Below are 10,084 nucleotides of genomic sequence, written 5' to 3'. Positions count from 1 at the left end.
CATAACCTAATCCTTCGTAGATAAATTTGAGATGCGATGTAATGTTGAAATTTATGTGTCACGATGTTTCTGATTGACGATATAAACGCGGATTGTTTCAATGCTCGTTTAATGAACGTTTTGCAGTATTTTATTCCCGGAGCAATTATTCATATAGCAGCGACGGTTTCATTTTTGACGGTAAACTGGACGGGGAAAAAGCAAATTTCACGATCGCTGATTCGAAACTCCTCTTTGTAATATTTTCCCACGAGCGGGGGTTGTCCGCGTTTTCTGGTCGAATTGAGTTAACGCCGAGACAGAAATGCAAAATGCGTTACCTGTAGAGCGTTCAACATTCGGAACTGAAGCTGAAAATTTACTGGTTCGGAGACTAATATTTCAACGAATCTATTCCGGTGAATTATATAGAATATATATATATATCTACTTTGACCACCCCCCCACCCCCTCATATTGGTTACATTTTTACACGAGATACAAATTAACACGAGAAACATAAAACGATACAAATTGAATCTATAAGATTCTAAAATGGAAAACTATATTGTTTGTAAACAATTTACACTGAGAAAGTATCGGTGCGTTCAGATTAGATTGAACCATTGAAAAATAAGAAAAATAACATCGATGAAATAGAGTCGTCGATAGAAATATTTATTTTTTATACTGTAACCTTTACGGAGATGAATTGTTTTATTTGTCATGAACAAACGTTGAAAGTGATATCGATTTGTGATATATATACATACATCGATCGTGTGAAGATGTTTTCGGATTATTTATTAATAATAATGTTTTTATTACACTATAAAAAAAATGATACAATGGTGCAGAGGGTGGGGTTGCGCTGCTATTCATCCTAACCTATAATGGTACAGAGAAACATACGAAAAAGAAACAAAATTGTAGCTGTTTACTCGCCATCGTATGCATCAGCGATCTTTCCAGTAATGCATAGTACATAGAAGAATTTTTACTGTTGAAATTGGCACGTAATTTGACCCGGGAGATTTCGTAATTTCGCGATTGTAAAGGTTTCCTCGATTTTTAACACAAATTAGAGAAAACACGTAAACGAGGTGATATTGTCTTTGTGCAGTCCCATAGGAAATCTTTCCACTAAGGCACGGTACATAGAACAATTTTTACTTGACTAATCTCTTAATTGTAAAAGTTTCCTCGATTTCCAACATAAATTAGGGGAAACGTGTAAACGAGATGTCTATTGTCTTCGTACCGTCCCATAGGAAATCTTTCCACTAACGCACAGTACATACAAAAATTTTTACTTGACTAATCTCTTAATTGTAAAAGTTTCCTCAATTTCTAACATAAATTAGGGGAAACGTGTAAACGAGGTGTCTATTGTCTTTGTGCCGTCCCATAGGCAATCTTTCCACTAATGCACAGTACATAGAACAATTTTTACTCGACTAATCTCTTAATTGTAAAAGTTTCCTCGATTTTTAACCCAAATTAGGAGAAACGTGTAAACGAGGTGTCTATTGTCTTTGTGCCGTACCATAGGCAATCTTTCCACTAACGCACAGTACATAGAACAATTTTTACTTGATTAATCTCTTAATTGTAAAAGTTTCCTCGATGTTTAAAACAAATTAGGGGAAACGTGTAAACGAGGTGTCTATTGTCTTTGTGCCGTCCCATAGGCAATCTTTCCACTAACGCACAGTACATAGAAAATTTTTTTTTTCGATCAATCTCTCGATTGTAAAAGTTTCCTGGATTTTTGACAGAAACCAAGGGTAAAAATTTTGGAAGATCGCGCATCACTGTAAGAAAAATTGAAAGAATCGCGCTGATTCATCGATTTTCATTCCCCAGCGATATTAAGAACCGTGAAATATTAACTCGGTCGGTGTATTAGCGATTTGGGAGCAATTATTCGAGGGAGTGGACGAACGGAACGGCAGTGGAAAATCAACGAGCAGAAAGGATCATAAATGTCAGAGCAGCGCGGTACAAAGCGCGTAGAGTGAAGCGTTCCGCTCGGATCGACGAAGAAATAAAAATAGAGAAACAAACGATCGTTTCTTTTGGTTACCGAATCGATTGCGCTTCATAGCGGTACTCGTCGAATTAATCGACGACTCGCACGAGTAGTTCCGCAGGATTTGTTGTTTGCACGTACGAATTTCAAGCACAGCCCGCTTCTCGACTCACTGACCTAAAATACTCTCTCTCTCACTCTCTCTCACTCTGTTTTCTTTGTTACGTTTGTTTTCATACCTGCAACTCTTCTCTGCACGTTCTTTTCCCCTATTTTACGCTTCCTCGGTATTTCTTCGAAACGCTACTGTATCTTCGATGTCTTCTAACTCGTTTCTCGGTTCACTTTTTCCCATTGAATTTCTTTGTTTTTATCTTTCACGTGTAATCTATCCCACAATTTATCATCCATTTCGCTGTAACTTTGTTCAACCGTTGTACGTCTTCCTTACACCAACGCACTGTCCGCCATATTTCATTTTTACCCGCTTAATGCTTCCAGTTAGGTGTCACGGAACACTCTGCATTTTCGGTCGTATTAATTGTTTACGCAGCCGGGAGGATAACGCAACGAAATGTTCGGTGAGAAAAATACATTTCAGATTTGAAACCGGAAAATTTCGCCAGTTCATTTTTTCGATCTTAATAAGCAAAAAATGTTATGTAAATATACGTCGCTTAGAGCTTCGAAATACAAACCAAAAATTAATATTGTGATACAAAGTGTGGATATACCAACAATATTTACATTTCATCTATCTTCGTCTAAGCTGATAAATGTTTACTATTCGAGGTTAGAAAAAGTGTTACGATATTTTCAGCAATTTTTCAAGATTGGTTCACGTCGCATCTTACAATGTCCATTTTTATCGATGATGCAACATTGACAGCATATACGTAAATCAAGAATTATATATTAATTTCTATTGTTTCTATTTCCACTCCAATTCTTTTCCCCTTCCCTCTATTTATGATATTCATTCTCTTCTTCGATCCTCTCGTTCCAAAAATGGACGATTTTTGTATTTAATTCAACTACAAATTATAGAAAGCTCATTATTTTTGTTACTTTTTAACACAGTATTATTATTCTCTAAAATTCTCTCCAACCAATCGTCACACTACACACACAAAACAACGATCAAGTATTAATTTCTACCCTTTCTATTTCCACCCTAATTTTTCCCTATCTTAATTTATCAGCCCTTTCGTCACCTTTTCTCTCTATTTATAACATTTATTTTCTTCCTCTACCCCTCATCCCAAAACTAGACGATTTTTGAATTTAATTCAATTACAAGTAACAGATTACTCGCCATTTTTGTAACGTTTCATCACAGTATTATTTTCCTCCAATTGTCACACAACACACACAAAACGACGATGGAGTATTAATTTCTATCCTTCCTATTTCCACCCTAATTTTTCCCTATCTTAATTTATCACCCCTTTCGTCACCTTTTCTTTCTATCTATAACCTTTATTTTCTTCTTTGACCCAGTGGTCTCAAAACTAGACGATTTTTGTATTTAATTCAACTACAAGTAACAAATTGCTCAACATTTTTGTTTCTTTTTATCACAGTACTATGCTCCTCTAAAATTCTTTCCAATCAATCGTCACACTACATACACAAAATAACAATCGAGTATTAATTTCTATCCTTCCTATTTCCACCCTAATTTCTCCCTATCTTAATTTACCACCCCATTCGTCACCTTTTCTTTCTATCTATAACCTTCATTTTCTTCCTTGACCCAGTCGTCCTTAAAATGAACAATTTTTGAATTTAATTCAACTACAAGTTGATCCAAAACAACAACTGGGTGTTAATTCCTAACCTTTCCATATCCACCGCACTGTTCCACCGTCTCTGTTCATCGTCCCACTCGTCTCCCTCTCCATCCATTTATGACGTCCACTCTCTTCCTTTCGTTCCGCTCGTTCCTCTCTCCGCCCCCCCAACCCGATTCTCTTCAATCTCCTGCACTCCACAGGACCCTTTCAACCCCAGCCACGGACCGTGTCCGCCGTTCCCTCATTCCTCTCGACCGTGAAACAGATTCAGAAGGACGGAAACGAAGTTTGTTATCCTTCCGCGCGGACGGCGGGCGTGCACCGTGCCAACCCGATCGGAGTTTCCGGTCAAAGAGACTTTTGTGAAATTTAATCAGCCGGTACGTATCGTTCGCAACGTCGAAAGTATTTTCCTGGTAAGAAGGGGGGGTCACTGGGGGCGTACGTCCACCCCCGAACCCCCACCCCGCCCACCAATTGCTACGAGCTCGGTGACCTGGAATCCCCGATTCACCAGTCAGCGGGAAGAAAAATTTGGCGTTGGAAGCCCCGCGGTGTTACCATCTGAAGAGTTTCCCTCGAAACTGGCCACAACATGGCGGACGGGGGTTGACGAGCCACCACAAGGGGTTGCGGACAGGGTTAAATGAATATCGGTCGTTCGCGGTGAGGGTGGTGGGTATCCGCGGTGAGATTTTAGGAACACGTCTCGGAGAGTAATGTTCCCGATTGGTGGTGGGAATATCTCGGTGACCTTGAACCTCGAGGAACATCGGAGCGGGTTTCGATTGGCTCGCGCGGTTCGCTCGAAAAAATTGGCTCGAGATTTGGTTAATTGTACTCGCTTCGGAGGCGTGGATTTTTTTGTATTATTGGATTTTCGTCGATCGATCGTCTTTTTTTAAGTAACTTTCGAGGGATCGAGGAGGGAGATTTTTCACGCGCTGTAACCGCGCGACGACGCGTTTGTTAACGCGTCGAACGCCATTGCGGTCGGTGGTGATCGGTGCGGTACTATTGCGACCAGTTTGGCCAGAAATATTACGCGGATTTTATGTGTGTAAGGGGTGGGGGAAGGCAGCGTGGAACGAGTGGGAGAAGTGATGGGTGTATCTATTGTATTGGTAGAAAAGGTAAAAGGTGTGTATACTTTATTTATACTTTATGTGTACCTAATTTATATCTAACTATAATGTGTACCTAATGTGTACCTAGTGTGTACCTAAGGGGTACCTAATGTGTACCTAAGGGGTACCTAACGTGTACCTAACGTGTACCTAACGTGTACCTAACGTGTACCTGATGTGTGCCTGAGGTGTACCTAATGTGTACCTAAGGTGTACCTAAGGTGTACCTAATGTGTACCTAATGTATACCTAGTGCGTACCTAGTGTGTACCTAGTGTGTACCTAATATATACCTAATGTATACTTAGTGTGTACCTAGTGTGTACCTAGGGTCTACCTAATGTATACCTAATGTATACCTAATGTGCATCTAATGTATACTTAACGAGTACCTAATGTGTACCTAATATGTACCTAATGTGTGCCTAATGTATACTTAATGTATATAATGCATAATGTATACCTAATGTATACCTATAATGTATATATAATGTATACCTAATGTATACCTATAATGTATATATAATATATTCCTAATGTATACCTATAAAGTATATAATATATTATATACTTAATGTGTATATAATGTATACCTAATGTGTACCTATTATGTATACCTAATTACAATTGGCAACAAATTGATAGACCAGTTATTTACAAGGTGTATCGGTATAGCTAACTACAATGCAATACGAGCACCCATTATTTTTTCCACTTCGTACATTCTGCTTTCTTCTACTCCTTCTATACAAGACTCAGCTTATATTTTTTTGGCTACGTTACTTTTAAAGTTTCTTTAAAGCGTTTGCAAGGAACGAATCTCCATACTTGTAAACTTTTAAATAACGTCACTGTCTTTAGTAAAAGTAACAGGTACATAGATAAACCATCGAGTATTTCCACTTTTCAAGCTACAATTCGAACAAATATCGAGGACATCTTTGAATATAGGAAGCCATCTGTACAGTGAACGTGTTAACGATTATAGTGAAGCGACGAGGAGAGATGTGCAGAGGAGAGTTGCGAGGCTAACGGTGCGGTGCATGTTTATGGTCAAGCGGAGACAAACGAGGAGCGAAACACTGTAGGGAGTTTTTTTTTTCTTCCTTGTGTTTCGAAATGGCTTTGTCGAAGCGTTAAAAGCTCGTGCCTGGGGAAAATATTGCTATCAAATATCGTATTAACTTTGCATCGTTTAAAACACAGATTCAGAAGACAATTATCCTATTAATAGAGATAGGCAAGAAAATCGACAGTTCTACCATTTGGACTCAAAATCAGGGTAATGTACAAACTAATAATTTTTCGATAAATTACAATTAACGATACACATTTTTTTTTGTTCAAGAAATTTGCAAAGAACGCATCTCTATCGTAAAATTTCCCGATGTTCGTTAAATCGAGAAAAATGTTTCAAATACTCATCTTCGCAGCGTTACTTTATTACACGAATATTAACAAAATCGACATCAGAACTCATATTTCGGAAAAAAAAATTTTCGTAAAATTCAGCCACGTGATACTGCGCTCATATAAAATTTATACGAATATTACTAGGTTAATTTATCTGTAACCCCAAAATAACGACACTCAGTTCTTGTGTAGTGTTTATAATGTTTCCTTTTTTATTACACATTTTTGCTGCACGTAGCATCGAAGTACCAGGTTGTTCGATAAGTTTCGTCGTTCGATAAAACTTATTGAACAGTACAGTACTAGATCATTCAATAAGTTTTATCGAACGACAGAACTAATTGAACAATCTATTACATCGATCGATCTTTCAATTGTTTTTTGTAACGAGAGTGTTCTCGTATATTAACAATGCGCGTGAGTAAGCCTGCTCGAAAGGGAGTACACAGAGCGAGTGTCCTAACCTAACACAACGTGTATCGCCGGTGATGTCTTTATCGTGGAATAACATCGACCGCCCACGCGAGGATATCCGTTTTCCAGTGAACTGGGCTAAGGCCTTGCTCAGCTCCCCCGTGTATGCATATCTCGGCGGTTTAAACGTCGCTTTAATAACCGAAGAACATCGCGAAGGACGAGTTGGCACGCGAACTTGAGCGTCCACGCTTGAATTATGGCGGAAGAATTGTTCCTCGTGCGGATCGAGACCGACTCAAAAATTGTTTGTCGAGCGTCCAAGACGAATGGACAATTCGGAGCGGCCGGATACGTTGAGCCGCTCACGATTCACAACCGGACCGCTTGGAACATTTGGACGAACGTAGACACAGAGAATAACTGCGGTGAACTGTCCCTCGATGAATATAAATGACTGCGAATTATGCGACTGCGTCTGAATCGTCCTATCGAGGACAAATTCTACTTCTAGCGGTACGCAAAGTAACCCACGGTAGGTGGTTGGGGCAGAAGGTGATTCTACGTGAAAAATTAAATGAGAAATGTAGAATAGAATTTTTTCGTGCGAGGCTTGGTTTTTGAGAAAATTGATTTTGAACATTTTTGGGGCATCCAACGAGGATAAGTTGTACTTTTAACGACACGTGAGACAACGTGCAGAAGATATTTGGTCAAAAGATGATTCTAAATGAACAAATAAATAAAAAATGTAGATTAGAATTTTTTTGTGGGAGGCTTGGTTTTTGAGAAAATTGATTTTGAACATTTTCGGGGCACCTAACGGGGATAAGTTCTACTTTCAACGACACGTGAGACAACGTGCAGAAGATATTTGGTCAAAAGATGATTCTAAATGAACAAATAAATAAAAAATGTAGATTAGAATTTTTTTGTGGGAGGCTTGGTTTTTGAGAAAATTGATTTTGAACATTTTCGGGGCACCTAACGGGGATAAGTTCTACTTTCAACGACACGTGAGACAACGTGCAGAAGATAGTTGACCAGAAGGTGATTCTACGTGAAAAAATAAATAAAAAATGTAAAATAAAATTTTTTCAGGCGAGGCTTGGGTTTTGAGAAAATTCATTTTGAATATTTTCGGGGCATCCAACGAGGATAAGTTCTACTTTTAACGACACGTGAGACAACGTGCAGAAGATAGTTGACCAGAAGGTGATTCTACGTGAAAAAATAAATAAAAAATGTAGAATAAAATTTTTTCATGCGAAGTTTGGTTTTTGAGAAAATTGACTTTGAAAATTTTCGGAGCACGCGACGTGGACAAGTTCTGACTTTTTACGATATACAAGAGAACACGCGGAAGATAGTTGACCAGAAAATTATTCTACGTGAAAAAATAAATAAAAACCATAGAATAAAATTTTTTCGCGCAAGGCTCGATTTTTGAAAAAATCGCTTATGAAAAACTTTCGGAGCACGTAGCGAGTACTAGTTCTATTTTCAACGACACGTGAGTTAACATGCAGAATGTAGCTGGGCAGGAAGAGGTTCTATGTGAAAAACTGAACAAAAAATATGGAATACAATTTTTTTGCGCGAAGTGTTGTTTCTGAGAGAATCGATTTTGAAAATTCTCGGGGCGTGTACACCATTGTACGTGTACGCGTCTGTCTGTCACCTTCGTGTATCTACTCGTGTTGGCATATGCAAACAGTGCCAACGATATGGTATTATTTATTTTCCGTCGACTTTACCGCCCTGTAGCTACTTAGAACCGATTAAAATAATTGACACCGTACCATGGTCAATATTTACAAGCACGAAAGTAAATAATATTCGAAAAAATCACTTCCCTCGTAATTTCACATCGCGTAAACTATCGACTAATGGCGTCGCTATCGCGGGAACGCATTTTATGAACGAGAAGATAGATTTCTCTCGCATCGTAAACATCACTCAAGGGCATTCTTTATAGCTCCTTGCAGCACTTCTTCCGGTATTACCCTACACATCTTGCCAGTGCGCAACACATTTATATACACGTGGAAAGGGTCGTTAAATCGTCAACCGGTAATAAAATTACCCCGATGGAGTTCGAACGACAACTAGAAGCATACAAGGTGTCCCGAGAACAAACTCGTTCGAAAATTGCTCATCGCTAACACTTTTGTAGAACGGTCTACAAAAATCTCGTGAGACTTCCTTCGCGACTCGCTTCGTCTCGTATCGCGGTATAAAAACCCACCGAATGGTAAATTCTCCAAACCGTTCCACCATTTTCCAGACACTCCGTAACGCGAAATTGTTCGATTTCTTTCCTCGTACCGGATGTTGAATAAAAATCGTCGCGCACTCGGGGAAACCGTTCGCTCGAATGTATCCGTTCTCCGGGTTACAGCTGGCCGTAAAAAAGTTCCCCGAGGGTTCCCGAGCTCCCCCAGCGCTGTTTTCCCGCGAGTTGTCTCAGCGAGCACCTTGAGAGAGAAAAATTTCTCTCCGCGTGTATACCACTTTTCCAGCCGGTCGGGCAATGCATTAAGCGACCTCGTCGTACGCAAATCGTGACGATCAACGTAACAACCGTCGATTCGTCATACTAGACGCACCGTGTCCGTAGGAGTGGGGAGCACGGGACCAGGAGTGGGGAGCACGGGAGCAGGTGTGGGGAGCACGAGACCAGGAGTGGGGAGCACGAAATCGGGAGTGGGGAGCGCGAGACCAGGAGTGGGGAGCACGAGATCGGGAGTGGGGAGCACGGGACTAGGAGTGGGGAGCACGGAGACTGTATTCGGGGTCCCTTTCTCTTCTCGGTCTCGTCTCGCGGCACACGAAGATCGGTGTCCGCGTCACCGATACCGTTTACGCGCAATGAAAAGCACCGGTGACAGAGGGAGCCATTGTTACAACCCCCGACAGAGGGGCTAACAATGGGCTGCGCGCCCCGTTCCCGTCACGTTACCACCCTGCACCAACAGAAATACTTTCAACGCGGGAAATAGACTCCGTCCCTTTTGTCTAGTCGTTCCAGCCTCTGCTAACTCGTAGCTTTTCATTCTGGCTTTCGCTGTCTCGCACCACCACCAGCCCTCTTCCCACTGCACCCTCTTATTTTTTTCCTTTTAGCCAGCAGTGCACTCTCCCCGTCCTTCCGTCCCTCCCTTTTCCGTTGCATCTATCCTTGATTCTATTTCCTGCCGGAGGTACCGGATCGAATGGAACTTCGTTACTTTGTATTGTTTATGGGGAAATGGGAGTCCGGATCGTTGGCTGATAATTCATAGTGATTCAGGGTGGAGTGGGGGGTCGATCGCAGTGCACCA

Source organism: Ptiloglossa arizonensis, chromosome 5 (genome assembly GCF_051014685.1).
Source record: "Ptiloglossa arizonensis isolate GNS036 chromosome 5, iyPtiAriz1_principal, whole genome shotgun sequence".
Lineage (NCBI taxonomy): Eukaryota > Metazoa > Arthropoda > Insecta > Hymenoptera > Colletidae > Ptiloglossa > Ptiloglossa arizonensis.
The sequence above is the reverse complement of the archived record's forward strand: the minus strand, read 5'-3'. Positions refer to the sequence as shown.